Here is an 18,267-nt window from a genome sequence, read left to right as displayed (position 1 = left end):
TTAATTGTCTCCAGAAGGTTCCTGATTGTTCTGGAACCTTCCCTGTTACCTTACCCAGAGAAAAGGGACCTACTTAGCCTGGGGCTAATCTATCTGCCTTCTATTACTCTCCTATAGCCATCTGGTCCGACCCTGTCACAGTACTTAAACCTGATCTTGCTTCAGTGCTAGTTGGACTGGTCCTAGTATACCAGTTTAAAGCTGCAAGGCAGGAGTCTTCAATTATTGTAGCTGACTATTTTTAAAAATGGCTAGTTAACTATTAAGTTTGGCCTCATTGAGCTCCCATTGGAACCAATGTTGACTTCCCGGTGGAATGTGATACAAGTCCTTTAACCCGGGTCTGAATGTTGTTGGTCTATCTTGGAAGCATTGAGAGATCATGATCCAGTGTGGAGCAGTCTTCACAAACTTTCCTGTTCTGAGCTGCTCACTCCATCACCCTGAATAATTAATTAAGCTTTGTTTGTGGACCGCATGACCATAGATTCTCTGCCCCAACGTGTGGGTCAGGCAGTAAGCACTTCTGCTGCTTCCTATGGGCTGGAATAAGCAGCCGTGAGTCCTCCTCTCTTTCCCCTTTTGTTCTTCCTGCTGATCTATTTAGAACCAGAATGGATGTCTCAGCTGATCTTAAGCCCTGTGGTGAGTGTACCAGCCCACTGGGTACAGAGCGCTTTGTGCAGATTCTCTGCATATGGGTAAATTTCTCCCTACTACAGAGAATTTTTGGATTGAAAACTAACTTCACTTCTTCACAAGCAACATGAAGATACAGTTGACTTTAAGAAATCATAGAATCATAGAATATCAGAGTTGGAAGGGACCTCTGGAGGTCATCCAGTCCAACCCCCTGCCCAGAGCAGGACCAATCCCAACTAAATCATCCCAGCCAGGGCTTTGTCTCTTCTCCCTCTTCTTTATGGTCACCATGTGTGTACTTTTATGTTGTCATGACATCTTGTTTTACCCTCCATGTTTTGACAATATCTGAATAGTGTTTTTGACTGTTATTGCTTGGGTGGGGAAAATGTCCACAGATTTCTGATTGTTTTGTGGAGGCACAAGAAAGGCCTTGTGTAACCCCAGGCTGTCTTTTGTTTTTCTCTTCCCCTAACAACAAGCACAGAAAAAGAGTGTTGGTTTAATACCGAGGGAAAATATTTTGTTGCCCATGGCCTAGAGGCACGTTTCCTTCAAGAACAAAAAAGACAATAAATAAATGTAATTATTTTCTAATGCCTCTCACATGATATGGATTAGTCCATGCTGTGAATAATTTTTAGAGGTGATTTGGAAGGAGAATAATGGATTTTATTTTTGGTAGTGTGATTTTAATCTAAATTTTACTGGAAGCATTCTTGATGATATTGATATTGTTAAAGCTGCATTGGCACAGTGAACCTCAGGGTTTATTGTACTTTGCTGTGTAAGTTTGCTGTGTCTCTTGCTTTACTAGATCTTGTCTTGCAATCTGTATAAGAAAAAAAAAGCAGGAACAGTTTTTTTGTCTAAGTTCTTAAAAGAAGTGCAAAACCCAAGTTCATTACTGAGAAAGTCATTAGCTTTGAAAGACACTTACATGGTCTGCTCCAAAGAACAATTTGATTTTTATTTTTTTTCGACTTTGAAAATTTATGAACACAAAATGACAAGTCCGTGACTGGGGGTCCTGGAGACTGAAGTCCTCTATCCAAACAAGTTGGGTATACGTTCAGGCTTTAATCAGTGTTTTGGCAAGGCTTTATTAATCCAGTGTTTTCTTGAATACGTCGTTCAGGTATTTTTCTTTGGGTGAGGGAAGAAAAATATTAACTTGAAGAAATGACTCATACCTAACCGCTTTAAATACATGTATAGACATTTTTCATATCCGTATTCTTTTGTATGATAAAACACTGGCGATGATTGAAATATGGTCAATTTGTTCAATATTTCATGTGTTTAAATGTTTCTGAATGTGCTTAGAATTTATGTAGTCCTTGATTTAGTGATCATAATTTGTAACCAAATCTTAGTTCTTCAAATAATTTTAAAACAGGTATGTTCCTTTTCAGTAACATTAGAAAATACACAGGCTGTTTAATCTTAAGGCTGTGATGCAGTGAGTCTGCCATTAATTTTTCCCTTATGCTTAGATTTTGAGAGAACGTGATACTGGTGCATGCAGGCTGGTATACTGAGTTGCAGAACGTACTATTGGCAGCTGATACAATGGTTTTGGTGCTGAACATGTTGGATTTGGTGCAGTTTATGGCTCTCTCCCACACTTCATTTATGAGACAGTCACTTAATCTCTGTGCCTCAGTTCCCCCTCTGTAGAATAGGGTTGTTACTCAACCATGAGTGTTGTGGTGATGAAACCATTCATGTTTGAGGCGCTTATGAAGGTAATAGAAATACCTAGAGAGAGAAATGAGCGATGCTTTCGTTTTGAATTTCAGATTTACTTGCACAATTATATTAATATGCAACCCCTGTGAGGCTTTAATACAGCAGACTGATGGCATGTGAGGTGGTACTTTACTGTGCTAAACTCCATTGGTGCGGTTCATATGGGAAATATACCAATATAAAGGGGTATGCTGGTGTTCCTTAGAAGGTATGGCTTAGAGAGTAAATACTGCACAGAAAGCGAAGGAGGTTTAAATCTCTCAGTTGTGTATTTAGAGCCTGCAGGAAAATACAGATCTCCCTCCCTCTCTTCCTCAGTCTTCCCCCCCCCCCCCAAATTTTTGAGATGGTTTATCAGCTGGGAGGCAAGAAGAAAAGAAGAGATGTGAAATAATATCTTGGTTTTCTCTGTTGTTTAGGTGGATGAGCAGATAGATGCAGGAAGACAGGGTGCATGGGGTTTGGCATGAAGGAAGGAAAGTATTCCATTTAGATAATATTCTGATTATATTAATCCATATCCTGTTATTTTGCTTTGCTCTGTCACTGCTGCTGGTGAAGTAACTAATGTAAACTAATTACATTTGCTCTGGGAAGCCAGATTTTTTTTTTAATGCATCTCAGCAAGAGAGGTTAATATTGTCAATTTAGCAACATGAATGAAACATTGTAGGAACTGAACTCTGACTGTCCTAAAAGGTTGATAATAAGGGAAGCCTCTGGGGGTTTTGTAATTCATTCATGAATTGATTATGAATTGGAAATTGACTTGTTTGATGTCATCTGTAGAACCCCTCCACCATACAAGTAAAGTGAATTTGGAATTGAATGCTCTGTGAGGTGGAGTAAATTATCTGTTTTTTTTGTTTTTGTTTTGTTTTGTTTTTTTTAAAGTGAGGGTTTTTTGGGGGAGCGGGAGAGTGAACTTTCCTCAAGTTTTTCTTGGACATTTAAAGTACGTATTCGGGCCCGCCCCGGTCCAAAATGGAATAGACGTGTTAAAAAGTCATCACTCGAAGTTGTACTGAGATTTCACTTGAATTCCCAAGTTATTATACAGAGTGGCCTAAAAGCCATCGATCTCCTGTTAACTGACCTGAACTAGGCAAAGATGCACTCGTACTGAGTGTACAAGCACGGCAGTCCTACAGAAGAGAGCATATGTCCTGGAGTGGGAGAAATGACCAGATTCTATGTCGACAAAAGCTAAGAGGAGCTTGTTTGTACTGCATTGCGTGCTGCTTGGTTTGGTTCATTTACAGATGCTCCTTGAGAGTTAAATGTGTCGTCAGCCCTGCCGTAGTCCTACAGTATCCGTGTCTGTGACTGTTCTGATGTGGATGACCAGAGATGCCACTTCAGACAGATGGCCCAGGAAAGGCATTAATTGATTTAAATGAAATCAGCAGGGCTGGTGCATTAGGTACACCAGTTAATTATCATGTAAGGCTCAGTATTAAGTATTAACTTTCTTATTGTGGTATCTGTTTACATTTTCAACAAGAGGAGCAAGAACCATTGCTTTTGTTTAACCCTTTCTGCTCAGGAATTTGGATCTCTGCATCCAGAGATTGGTGGCTCTTAATTTGACTCCAGGTGTCAAGGAAGTTATGAAATACCAATAAGGAGATTCTCCAAGGCAGAATGGTTATTCTCTAGAGCCTAGAAGAACCCAAAGCTGTTTTGGCATAACACTGGGTTGGCCAAACTTACTGACCTGCCAAACTGCATATAACAATCTTCAGAAGTTCGAGAGCCAGGGCACACCTCCTGGGAGTTGGGGCTTCAGCATCTCGGGAGGCCCCTAGTTCCCTGTCCTTGCTGGGCAGAAGCCCCTATCCCACTACCCCCCTGCAAGGCAGAGGTCCCGAGCTCCCCTGACCCAGTCTGGTAGGTGGAATGAGTGTGTGTGTGGGAGGGAGGGCAGGAGGGGCTCAGCAAGTCACACTTCAACTGTAAAATAGCCACGGTTTGGCCACCTCTGGTATAATAAATCAAACCTTTGGTTATTGGTCACAGAAGAGAGGTCTTCAGACTGGGCATTCTCCCTTGGTATTGTGAGACTGAGGATAACTGGTTTGCTAGTTGTAAATTTCAAGTTTGAGTGTCCTGGTAGGAGAAAATGGAAGAGTGGGAGAGTTCTTGTGTGCTGCTGAGGATAATACTTGGTACTTGTATAGGGCCATTGGTCAGAGAATATCAAAGGATTTTACAAGTATTAAAGGCAGAAACTGGAAAGGGAGAATGTAGTTTGAAATGAAGTGAAACAGATAATAAATGATTCTGGAGATGTATTTGGCTAGGGAATAATCTCCCTGGGGAAAAGGGGGAAACTGAAATGCTTGGTGCATTTAAAACTAGGCTGGTTAACATCAATAAATGCACTGTAGGGTACAATCCTGCACTGGATTGAGTGACCTGCTAGGTTTTTCACCATTTTAACTTTGTAGGTGGTTAGTTTAAGACTCAGACTACTGTAAATCCTCATCTGTGTAATGGGAAACTGAGGCACAGAAGCAATAAATGACTTGTTTATGTCCGTGGTAGAGCTTGGAGGAGAATCCAGGAATCTAAAGACTTCCCGTCTCCTGGTTTAACCATAGACCATGTTTTGTCAACTTGATACCACGGGGAGATTGACTTTTGTGCAAGTTGTTGCCCTTGCTCTTTCTCAGGTGAAGCTTCAGTGACTATTGATTTTAAGATAAAGCAACCTTTTTTTTTTCCCCACAAAGGAAAAGGAGGCCAGAACGCTGAGAAGCTGGCAGGATTTTGTTTTCTTTACTCATTTGCTCACTTGTCATAGTTAGTAATTGGCCAAAGTTTGTGTATAGTAAGCATTTCACTTGTTGAAACTAGAAGAAGAAAAAAGGGTGCAGTAACCTTTTAATTCTGAAGTTTGTGTTTCAGATAAATCCCGCAAGGAATCCTGCGTATGCACTGCACTGACAGGAAGAGATGGACTCAGTCAGGTTACTTTTGCAGAAGCAAAATTATTTTCAGAGACCTAAGTCATAATTTGTAATGCCTCATTTCTAAAGGTCCTTTTCTGTGTGAGCTGGATGGATCACTAAGCAGTCTATTTCCTCTGTCTCCATTTCTCGGTTTTCATGGTGGTAATGACTGTTGCTTTTGCCTGGATTATTATCTTCTGTCTGATCCTCATCTCTTCGTTTACTTTCAGACAGAGCCTGATTTAGACCATGCAACAAATCCGTGTGGCCAGCAGAATTCTGATCAGTGTGGTGTGCGAAAACACTTCTGCTTTTCTGCTTATTTGGATTTGTTTACATCAGCTCCTGGGAGGCAAACAGAACTGATTTGGTGTATACAGCGCAGAGTTTTCTCAGACTGGGGGTTGTGACCCTGGAGGGGGTTGCGAGGTTATTACGTGGGGGGTCACAAGGTGTCAGTCTCCACCCCCAAAGCCTGCTTTGCTGACAGCATTTATAATAGTGTTAAAAATAAAAAGTGTTTTTAATTTATAACAGGGGTGGTGGTTTCCTTTGCGAAAGGGGTCACCAATACAAAAGTTTGAGAACCACTGGTCTAGCAAGGAGGAGGCAATAGCGATGCTGTTCTCACGTTGTTTGACACTCCTGTGTTGACTAACCCATATGTACTGAATTCTCTCTTTACCTGTGACTGATCCACCTTATTCTGGGGCTAGATGGTGCAGGATCCAGAGCTGCAACTAGTCTCTGATGGCTCTTCCTTTGTGTTGTGCTGAGTGAAGATTGGCCATGGGAGAATTTACCCCATAAACTTTGAAAATACCATTAAAATGTTTATTTTTCAGGGTTGGTTAGTGGAGTAGAGCAACGCAAATTATACTTCAGCAAAATCAGGCCAACTTGAGTAACTGTTCTTAGCGCAAACCATTGGAGGTCGTCTTTTCGTAGGTGTGTGCTGTTTTCAGGCATAATTAAGGCTATGGTGTTAACCGAGAAAAGAGTGCCTGAACTTCACAGAAAACTCCCCCTCTGTTTTTACAATTGTTTTTCCTTACCTAAATTGCATAGCTCAAAATTCATACATGAGCAACACCTAACATTGCAAACGTCTGCTTTGGGCAACACTTACTTACAGAACTGTAAAAGCGGCAAAGAGTCCTGTGGCACCTTATAGACTAACAGATGTATTGGAGCATAAGCGTTCGTGGGTGTATACCCACTTCGTCGGATGCATGTAGTGGAAATTTCCAGAGGCAGGTATAAAGATGCAAGCAAGAATCAGGCTAGGAATAGCGAGGTTAGCTCAGTCAGGGAGGATGAGGCCCTCTTCTAGCAGTTGAGGTGTGAACACCAAGGGAGGAGAAACTGCTTTTGTAGTTGGCTAGAGAAACTGCTTTTGTAGTTGGCTAACCAACTACAAAAGCAGTTTGTCCTCCCTTGGTGTTCATACCTCAACTGCTAGAAGAGGGCCTCATCCTCCCTGATTGAACTAACCTCGCTATCCCTAGCCTGATTCTTGCTTTCATCTTTATACCTGCCTCTGGAAATTTCCACTACATGCATCCGACGAAGTGGGTATACACCCACGAACGCTTATGCTCCAATACGTCTGTTAGCCTATAAGGTGCCACAGGACTCTTTGCCACTTTTACAGATCCAGACTAACACGACGACCCTTCTGATACTTACAGAATTGTGCATAGAACTACTAAATTCCCTTTCTGTTTGCCAAAAGAAAAATGCCCTTTAAAAATTTGCATAGTGTTGCAAGGCTCATACTCTGAGATGTGTTAGGCAATAAAGTTTGCATTAAAATTTTACTTATGCCATAGGCAAATTGGTGCTTCTGGGTCTGCTGGCTTACTACCTTGGGCTGTGATCTTGTCAGATCTTGCAGGGTCAAGCCTAGTCAGTGCTGGAAGGGAAAACTCCAAAGGAAACTTAAATGTTAGAGGAAATGGTATCTGATTAAAATTCAGTCTTTCATCAGTTGTCAATGCTCGAGCATAGCATAGGACAGGTTGCTGTTAGAACAGTGGTTCTCAAACTTTTGTACTATTGACGCCTTTCACAGAGCAAGCCTCTGAGTGCGACACCCCCTTATAAATTAAAGCCACTTTTTGATATATTTAACACCATTATAAATGCTGGAGGCAAAGCAGGGTTTGGGGTGGAGGCTGACAGCTCACAATGCCCCACATAATAACCTCGCAACCTCCTGAGGGGTCCCGACCCCCAGTTGGAGAACCCCTGCATTAGAAGCTCTTTTGACTAAGCTATAAATTTACGTCTTGACTGCTAGCAAAGAATGATTTGGGACTTTATACCCCTACTCTTGCATTCAGTAAAACTCTAGGTAAATTCTGATCAAGTATGTAATTATCCAATCTAAATACTTCTGCATTTTCCGTTTAATACAGTATTTGTCTTCCCTTCCTAACCTAAATTGTAGTGCAGTGTTTATCACTGTTAAACAGCTGCTGTGTTCCACCCCAGAACTGGGTGAAGGAAAAGCGTGGATGTCATAAATATAAAGGGAAGGGTAAACACCTTTAAATCCCTCCTAGCCAGAGGAAAAACCCTTTCACCATGTCAAGGTTCCTTCCCCACTCTGAACTCTAGGGTACAGATGTGGGGACCTGCATGAAAACCCCCCTAAGCTTATTTTTACCAGCTTAAGTTAAAATTTCTCCAAGGTACAAACCATTTTACCTTTTGCCCTTGGACTTTATTGCTGCCTCCACCAAGTGTCTAACAAATATATAACAGGGAAAGAGCCCGCTTGGAAACTTTCCCCCCCACCCCCAAAATCCTCCCAAACCCTACACCCCCTTTCCTGGGGAAGGCTTGATAATAGTCCTTACCAATTTGCATAGGTGAACACAGACCCAAACCCTTGGATCTTAAGAACAATGAAAAAGCAATCAGGTTCTTAAAAGAAGAACTTTAATTGAAGAAAAAGTAAAAGAATCACCTCTGTAAAGTCAGGATGGTAAATACCTTACAGGATAATCAGAACATCAAATAATCAATCAGATAATCAAACATCAGATAATCAAAACATAAGAGAATCCCTCTAGGCAAAACCTTAAGTTACAAAAAGACACAAAAACAGGAATTTACATTCCATTCAGCACAGCTTATTTTATCAGCCATTTAAACAAAACAGAATCAAACGCATATCTAGCTAGATTACTTACTAAGTTCTAAGACTCCATTCCTTTTCTGTTCCCGGCAAAAGCATCACACAGACAGAACCCCCCTCCCCGCTTTGAAACCGTCTTGTTTCCTCATTGGTCATTTTGGTCAGGTGCCAGCGAGGTTATCCTAGCTTCTTAACCCTTTGCAGGTGAAAGGGTTTTTCCTCTGGCCAGGAGGGATTTAAAGGTGTTTACCCTTCCCTTTATATTTATGACAGTGGAGATATACTTTATAAAGCTCAATGGGATCTTTTGAGAGGAAAAGTATTTTATGAATGTAAGATTATTCCTCTGATCAGTCTGTCTATTAAGTATTTTGTTGAGCCCAGTGCTGTTCTGAAAGTAGAAATTAGTCTCAGAATAATGATAGCTTTGCAAGAAAAAAATATTCCCTACATCACAGAAAATATTATTTAACAGAGAGAGGATAGTTATACATGGGATCATGTTAAAACTCTCCCTCCACAGAATATTGCTTTGAATCTCTCATGAATTTACGTAGTTGAACTCTTAAAATGGTGGAAATCACACAAATGCTTTCATGTTTTTTTTTTCAAAAATAAGTGAACGTGTTTTAGCTTATATGCAAAAATGCCATGAACTAGTTGAATTTTAAACCTACGAGAAAAGAAAATTGCATCAGACAATGAAATATTTTAGGAATTGGATTTACATAATCTGGCAATTTTTTGTTTAGAAGAAATGGAAGTATTCCTAAAATATTTCTTATGAGTTAAAAGAATCTTTTTTGTGCAGCTTCATCTGTAAAGCACATAAGTGTTTCTTTCTGGATTCATCTGACTACAGTGTACATTAAAATTCCTCTTCTATATTTCTTTCCAATTGCACAAATAAAATATAAGAACAAGTTAATTTCTTTAGTTGGTGAGCTATTAAAAAAACAATGCGGAGTCACATTTTTCCCCCTTCAGCTTTGCCACACCCACCACAAAATAAATTCCTTAATTCTGTGCTGTGTTGCAGCATAATCACAGACAAGCATGCTCCAGCAGCTGTATGGATTCAGTTGCCTTTTTAGTGACCACACCTATAAAAGTCCGTGTTAAATCTGAGAATAGGGACAGCACTCCAAGTAGGCCAGCTTCATCAACCAGAAAAAGATATTTTAAAAATCATTTTGGAAAACTACTAAATTTTCTTGTAGGCAACACACAAACTTGTTATGTAATTTATTCTCTCAACATATGGCATCCATAGGTAGAACAGAGACCGAGAAATCCAAGAAGACAAATCATGAACATGTATACACTCTTGATTACAAATAGATTCCTAATTCTGCTAACACTTACACACTGAATTCAGCAGGGATACCCACATGCATAAAGTTACATGCTTGTTAGCTTAGGTCCTGATTCGGCAAATTTTTAAAGAGCAGATATGAAGGAAAAATGGTTTAATCTCTTCTGATACACTGAAATAGTGTCTGTTTCTCTCCATCTACTTTGTGACTGCCTGAAAAGAGATCACACATTTAATGATTCTTCAGAATTAATTTCTCAAGATAATTTCATCAAAAAGGCTGAGTTTCATTAGTGATTGGGACTTTGAGCATTTGTTTGTATCATACCAGCATGTCTCTTTATAGAAGCAAGACTGAACTAATTATGAAAACACATTATTACCCTGAATGCTTATTTGCATTAAAGTACAGTCCATAGTTAATGGGATAAAAATGCCTTTCAGAATTCCTCTATATACATTTGTGGGAGGTCTTAAGTGCCAGTTTACCTAAGAAGTTGTAAGAGCTCTGAAGGGGACACCTCAGTCTCTTTGGTAAATAAACCCACTCTGTTGTCTCCTGCTTTATGACAATAATGGGAATCCTAAAATTCACTTTAATGTGATGTCCTTATAAAGTGTAAACTGGGATTATTGTGTTTGTTTGGTGGTCCTTTGTTCAGTCTTGGATTTAATCTAATGCCAGCAATGGACACCATCTTTAACAATTTTAACTGTTATGCATTAGTGACAAGCAGCTGTGCTTATTTGTAAAACCACATTAAAAGGCAACAGAGTGAGGAACCTAGTGTGACATCTTTGATGACCTTGGATTTGGGACGGTAATAGCTGTGTAACAGTTTCACTGATACCGTGGGGCGAGGGATAAACAAACTGGAATAGTCCATGGAATCCTAGGTTACTTATACATTAAGGTATATTTATGCCTTTATGCATACATATAAAGAGAAGACATGCACAATCCATAATTGCACTTATCAGTTGGATCTGATGTGCATTGCTGCAGCTGTCAGATAAATCATAGGGTATGTCTACGCTGCAGCTGGGAGCGAGCCTCCAACCCAGGGTAGACAGATTTCTGTTTATAAGGCTCAAGCAGTATGCACGTTGCGGCCTGGGCAGACCCAACCCCTGACGCTTGAGAGCCTGAGCTCCTCATGAGCCAGTGTTTATGCTTCAGAGTAACAGCCGTGTTAGTCTGTATTCGCAAAAAGAAAAGGAGTACTTGTGGCACCTTAGAGACTAACCAATTTATTTGAGCATGAGCTTTCGTGAGCTACAGCTCACTTCATCGGATGCATACTGTGGAAACTGCAGAAGAAGTGTTTATGCTGCTATTTCTAGTCTGCTGGCTCAAGCCTGGCTAGTGTGAGCTTAACTATCTGTGTTAGACTTGCTCCCAACTGCAGTGTGGATCTATCCCTATATGCTAGTGATTTCCCAAGTGTGGGACACAGACAGGCCTCTCATTTGTTCTCCAGAGTCTATGCTTTTTATTTTTAGTTATGGTATGGGTGGGAAGAAAACTTTCAAATGCTAATGATGACACCTGAAATGTCATTATTGTTAACGATGGGCTGATCTACACAGACACATAGGGCTTGTCTACACCACGCAGCTTTTAGTGACAAGGCTGTGTCGACACAACCTTGTCGCTAAAAGTCAGCCTATGTAAATGCTCTTTTGCGGTATTTTGTCTGCACTTTTTCAGGAGAGCACTCCTACTGACAAAGCCCTGTTCGCACTGCCACTTGCGTTGGCAAAACTTTTGTCTGTCATGGGGTTGAGGGTAGGGGTAGGAGGGCGCTTTTTTAAGTACTGTGAAAGACAAAAGTTTTGTCACAACTTTGCAGTGTAGACAAGCCCTTAGGAACGGGAGTAGATCAAAGCACACTCAGGAAAGCAGGGAAATGGACACTTAGCTTGCCACATGTTAATGCAGGATAGATTTAAGTCTGAGTTTGCAAAGTAAGTGTTTGTGTCTGCAAGCCCTTTGTCACTGCTCATCACTGTGTGAGAGACAGGAGATGAAGTGTCATATTGGGCACATCTACTTGAACGTTTCCCAAAATGTAGGTCCCTTGAAGTGGGTAAAGGACTACCCAGTCGGGTGAGGAAGATGTGTAAATAACGTCTGCGTGGACTACATGGTCTCACTTTGATGAAGGAGAGCTCAGCGTTCAAAAGTTTAGGAAGCTCATGATGTTGCATAGACTTGGACGAGAGATGCATGAAAAAGGTACCCACATGCTAATGCACACTAGTGCAGAAATAGCAAGCTGGTCTGTGAGCTTTCTAGGTTTAAAAATTATGAGCAATATCCTTTGGGAGTCTGTGTTTCATGTCTGACTTTTCTGTTACATTGGTAAGTTTTTTTGGACTGGGACTGTATCTTCCTTTATGTCTTCTCCAGCACTGAGGTCACATTTAACTCTTTATAAAACACAATCGTCAGCGTTGACCATTTTAAGGATTATAAAACTGCATGCATCTTGGCACGCCTGGAAGCCAGGATAAGGTAGCCTTATTCGAGTAAGTTACACTCCAGGTTATAGCTTCTGTCAGAGTGATGTGCTCTCTGGGCTATCCCGTACACAGTAGGCTTGGCAGGCAGACATGAAAACACATCAGCTTTGCACTGTTTTCTAATTGTGGGCAAAGGCAGAGATTTAGGAAAGGCCTCCTCCCTTCCCTCCCCTGCTGAGAGCCAGGTTTTCATTTTACAGGGCAGGAGTGAGAGTGCCTTGTTCAGTAAACTGGGAAGCCCCCATTTAGAGATTTGTGTAACGTATTATGAGAACATCCTGTCCAGCAGAGCTCAAGTGAGACCCGTTTTCAGGCCAAAAAGCCTTCCAAAGCCAAGATTTTGAAAAAGCGATCTTTAATAATGTTTAAAATCTCAGGTCACTGTTAAATCATTTTGTGGAGTTCTGTAAACTGACTAGGTTTAAGAAAGACTGTCTAAATACAGTACTTGTGTGAAGTGTGGGGCGAGAGCCAGCAACCTACTTCAGATTTGTGCCCTAGTCCTAAGCCTTTAATTTTAATATGGTTTGTGAGTTTATAACCAGAGTTTAAAAGAGCACCATCAACTTAAAACTTGTTCCTCTGTCTTGAGTATTTTTGGCTACTATCATTACAGTTAATTCAGAGGGTTAATAAAATGGAGAGAATGAAAAATGATTTCTTTGTTTTTCAGATCTGTTTACTTTTGTTGGATAGCACTCCTGTACATGGTCAGTTTCACTGTTTCCCCTATATAGTCAGTCATGTAGTTCCTCCTGAATTTGTGGGCTTTTAACACAGCAGGGAGGAAAGGAATACAAAATAGGGAGAAAAAGATTGCAAGATCACAAACATTGGCAGAAATAGTACTTGAAAGTACTTTCACCCAATATTTTGAGTTAATTATCTGATTACAAATTGATTGTGCCCCTCTAATATGAACTAGTTTACTATTGTCATGTTTTCTGCTTGGACATTTTTAATATCATGCAAGGTTAGATACAACAACTTTCTCACTTGTCCTCCATGCTTTTTCTGAATGTTTTAGTGGAGTTATGTTAATAAAGGAGATGGCTTTCTAACAGCATAACCTAGAATCTCATGGAGTTATCAGCACCTTCCCTAACAGTCACAAGGGACAGTGTAGTGTATTCTTTTCTGGTATGCGGTGGATCATTGTAGGAAAAGGTGGGATGCCTTACGAGCTTATCAGCCTGGGACAGAATACCATGCCTTTTACAGATGTCAGATGACTGCTACTGATCTCAATAAGAAAAGGAGTACTTGTGGCACCTTAGAGACTAACCAATTCATTTGAGCATAAGCTTTTGTGAGCTGCAGCTCACTTCATCGGATGAAGCTCACCAAAGCTTAAATCTGTTAGTCGTTAAGATGCCACAAGTACTCCTTTTCTTTTTTGCGAATGCAGACTAACATGGCTGCTACTCTGAAAGCTGATCTTAATGTGTCATAAATTGGCGAGCGTGGGTGTGAGCACATGCTAGCCATTTGATTGGGTTTTCCACTTCGCTGGTTCTCTGTCCATTCTCTCCTGTCACCTGAGATGGTTTTCTTTCTTTCTGTGTGTGTTCTACTCCCTAAACTGTATAGGGTCACCTTTTGGCCCTAAGAATTATAGAGATTATTGCAGAAAATAAGTATAATCTGGATCTGTTGGATATTCTCTTCACATCCAGCAGGTGGAGACTAAAATCTTTTTGGACCAGAACACTCTTCAGTTTCCTGTTGCCTGTGTTCAACTCATTTCCATCTCCAGCAGGGGAAGATCTTCTGCACCTTCATCTCTTTATGATCTGAGGTAGTTGCTAACAAGAGTGGCAAGGGTGGGTTTTGGTTTTTTTTTAGGTTGTAAACTCAACCTTAGAGTTGTCCAACCTTAGAAAATTATTGGGTTCTAAATCCAGCCTTCTCCATGTTGTGGAGTCTGCAGAGGTAGCTGAGTTCTGACCGTATGGGGTTTTCCTGTTCGTTTCCCTTTGTATGTCTCAGAAGAAGAACCCATCTAGTCCAGGAAGATCTAGGTCCGTAGCTATGTATGGATCAATCCAGTGCTTGCTTCTTATGCTTTACTAGGTGTGTTCTTCAAGTTCAGGATGTAGGTTTGGTCCCCATTGTTATTTTTTTTTAAGAAGTTGGTTTCTGAGAAGTCTGTGGAAATTGTCTACTGTAGTAGACACCAAAACTATCTTGAATGTGAAGAGATTTCTCAAGGGGTCTTACTTTTTTTGATTTTAAGGAATGAGTAGCCACCTCAAGGAAAATGCAAAGCCAGGTGGTCACTAATTCCAGTTTGCCCTAATTCCAGTTCTTACATGTCATTGAGACGTCCATTTTGGGCAGTGCCGGTGCTAGCCCTTTGGGAGACCTAAGCAGGAATATTTTTGGGGTCCACCCACACAACACATACTAATAATTAATAGAGGCCTAAGCAATTGCTTAGTGTGCTTATGCCTAGCGCCAGATCTGATTGTGGGTTTTGCTGGTTTCCTTCCTCCCCACTGCAGTTCCAGTTACACTTTGAGGAAGGGGTAGTGCCTGGGACATTGACACTGTCCTCACGGTGAAGTTTAGCTACTGATCATTGGGGGCATAGGTGCTGGAACTAGGGGTACTGCTGCACCCCCCTGGCTTGAAGTAGTTTCCATTACATACAGGGTTTACAGTTTTTGGTTCGATAGCTCTCAGCACCCCCACTGTAAAAATTTTCCAGCACCCCTGATTAAGCGGGGCAGGGGGCGGGTGCACAGAATCTAACTTCAAGATGGCTTTCTGTATTTTGAACAGCGTAGTTCCTGTTGCTTAACTTATTTCACTGTGGACTTCTGATCCGTGACCTACCTGTGCCTGAACCCTGAACTTTAGGGGCCCCCTCTAGGTTTGAGGAAGTCCCATGGTCTCCACGATCCATTCCATCTTAGGCTTTTCTGAGATCTTGTCTACACTGGCACTTAACAGCGCTGCAGCTTTCTCGCTCAGGGGTGTGAAAAAACACTCCCTCTAAGCGCAGCCAGTTTCAGCCCTGTAACGTGCTAATATACACAGTGCACCAACGCTGGGAGCTGCCCCCCTCGTGGAGGTGGTATTTTTAGAGTGCTGGAAGAGCTCTCTCCCAGCTCTGTCTCGTGACTACTTAAGCCACATTAAAGTGCTTAAACACTTTAATGTTGCCAGTGTAGACAAGCCCTGAGACCGATGGAAGGGCTGTTGATGTTTTTTGTGGTGTAAGGTTTGGCCAGGTATGGTGATTTTTTGGATAGGAATGAGATTGAAACTCACTAACTCCATTTCTTGCAGTCTACGGAACAGATGTCAGATGGTGACATCCAGTCACTACCATCTTGGGTCAGATTTGAACTAGTGACCTAGAAATAAAAGGCCCCGTGTCCTATTATAAACCCACATACTAATCCTGCTTCCTATATGCTGTCAGATTCATTTCAAGTTCCTAGTTGTAATCTGCAAAGCACTCAGTGGGCTCGGGTCCTGGTTATCTTGGAGACCATTTCAATCTGCATTCCAGGATAACAGCTATATTCAGGGACTCTGAAGCGGACAGAGCCTAGGGCAAAGCTGTCTATGGGTGAGAGGAATTTCTTGGCAGCCCTTAGCTATGGAAATCCATTCTGTGAGATAGGGGACATAGCCTGCATCTTACCACCTTCAGAGTGAAATGTGAGAAAGGTCTCTTTACCAAGGACTATCTGCAGTGATAGCTGGGATAGAATGCTTCCAGGGAGATAAGGGGAAAGAGGAGCGAAATTCCACATGGCCAATCCCCTTGATGCAACCACTCCCTGAGTATATTTGAGGCTTTAACTTGTTTAGATAACTGACTCCTTTCTGTTACTTCTCCATTTTTGTTTTCCTTTGTATGACATGTTGTCCCATCCCTCTAGAAGTATCCGTATTGCTGGCAGAAGCTAGTGTTGTGAACATATGGTAAGGTAATCAATTGTTACAAATAAAATATAAATAAAAATCCAAGCCATTTTTTTTGGATTGCTGTTACTGAAATAATATACGTTTAAAATATTTCTTTAGTGTTCGAAGCCTGAAATATGTCTATCATTATAAAAATTCTTATCAACTGTAGATTCCCCCCCCCCCCCCCCCCCCCCCGCAAATAAAATCCTTAAAGACTGGTGCATAGCAGAGGGTTTGTCTACACTACACAGTTTTTAGCGACAAGGCTGTGTCGACGCAGCCTTGTTGCTAAAAGTCAGTGTGTGTGAACGCTCTCTGTTGGTATTTTGTTGGCACTTTTGCTGACAAAATACTTCCAGCCCTGTGAGCCGCGTTAGCTTTCGCAAAGCCTCATTCACACCGCCACTTGCGTCGGCAAAACTTTTGTCTTTCACGGGGAGGAGGGCTTTTTAAAGCACCTGTGAAAGACAAAAGTTTTGTTGACAACAGTGGTAATTATTTCCATGAGAGTTTGGCCTATGTATTTGTCAGTGCCACCATGGTTTTGTATGTTAAACCTCTCCCGAAACCTTTTAAAACATTTTTTTTCTATAAGCATCATTCCTGTATGTGCTTTAAAAGTTGCTGTGTGCAGCATTTAGATTCTTTACAAATATTAAGGAGGTAATTCCTCAATTGTTATGTTCCGGCTTGCGGTGTGATTTGCAACCTCTTAAGAGTCCTACGTCCTTAACAGCCATCTCTACATCTCTGTGATAAGACTCACCACTTCTTCATCTAATTTGACTAAACTGGGCTTCTAATTCTGCTGTGAAAAGTTCCATTTTGGTGTCCTGAGCTCAATTTTGTGCTGGTCCTTAGTAGGGTTCCAGTGTTGGTTGGACGTATTCCTGGAGGTTTCATCACGTGACATAATCTTCAATTAAAGATTAATCTTTAATTTCTGGAGATTCCAGGACAGTCTTGGAGGGTTGTCAACCCTAGTCCTTATACTAGTTTTAAACTATTGTGTGAGCCTCTTGCTGACCAGAGCCTTTTTTTAACCTGGGAGTTCTGGGGAGACTGCAGGTTACCCACAGTGTTCTTTAAATTTGTTGGAAAGCTCTGTTCTGAGGTGTGGGGCATTTTAATGCTGCCTTCCCGCCCTGGGGATTTAATGGAGACACACAATAACTCAAAAGGACTCTTTACCCTAGCTAAGTATGAAATGCATGGTCACGCCAACTGTAGCCACTCTGGGCCAGCCACAAAAAGGCAACTAAGAGGTGGGCACATGAAGAGAGCTTTGGTACAAGTGGGCTGAGGTCTTTTTTTATTACAGCAGTGCCTGTGACCCATTTGAGAAAGGGGTCCCATTGTACCAAGCCCTGTACAAACAGAGTGAGAGACAATCCCTGTCCTGAAGAATTTACTAGACAAAGGAGAGACAGGGTGGAACATGCAAGCAGAGTTAACAAATAAGTAGTAGCAAATGTCCTGTTAAATTGTTTTATTTTAAATCCTTTTGGTGGAGTTATGTTAGGAAGGGATTAGCTAGCTGGATAGGGAAAGGAATGGAGGGGTTGGAGAGACCATGGGGGAGGGAGGTCAGGAGTGGGAGGTTGAAACAAAAGGCCAGTCAGCACAGGGGATGGTATGTTCTGAGTGAAAACTGCAGAGAACAGTTAGGGTTGCCAACTCCCCAGGATTGGCCTGGAGTCTACAGGAATTAAAGGTTAATCTTTAATTAAAGATCATGTCATGTGATTAAATCTCCAGAAATACATCCAACCAAAATTGGCAACCCTAGAACAGTTGGGTATCATCGATGTCTTCCATCAGTCCATGCTTAAACTGCTCCTTCAACTGCTCTGCCAGCTTCAGTTAGCTGCAGAGTTTGGGCTCTTTACTTGGGTGTTGCCCCTCACGCAGCTCCTGTTCAAACACAGTCCTCTCACCCGAGTTAGGTGCTTTCAGTCTCGGGCTGGCTTGGCCCATCCTGGTGTGTAGGCTTAAGCTTTCTTTGGGGC

General features: G+C 41.4%; 1 protein-coding gene across 3 annotated transcripts in view; it reads left to right on the top strand.

Moving 5' to 3' along the window:
• IGF1R (insulin like growth factor 1 receptor) overlaps positions 1-18,267 on the top strand; it is a 278,513-nt gene that overhangs the window by 57,814 nt on the left and 202,432 nt on the right. The window lies entirely within an intron of this gene.

The sequence above is a fragment of the Chelonia mydas genome, chromosome 10, assembly GCF_015237465.2.
Source record: "Chelonia mydas isolate rCheMyd1 chromosome 10, rCheMyd1.pri.v2, whole genome shotgun sequence".
NCBI lineage: Eukaryota > Metazoa > Chordata > Testudines > Cheloniidae > Chelonia > Chelonia mydas.
The sequence above is the reverse complement of the archived record's forward strand: the minus strand, read 5'-3'. Positions and strand labels throughout refer to the sequence as shown.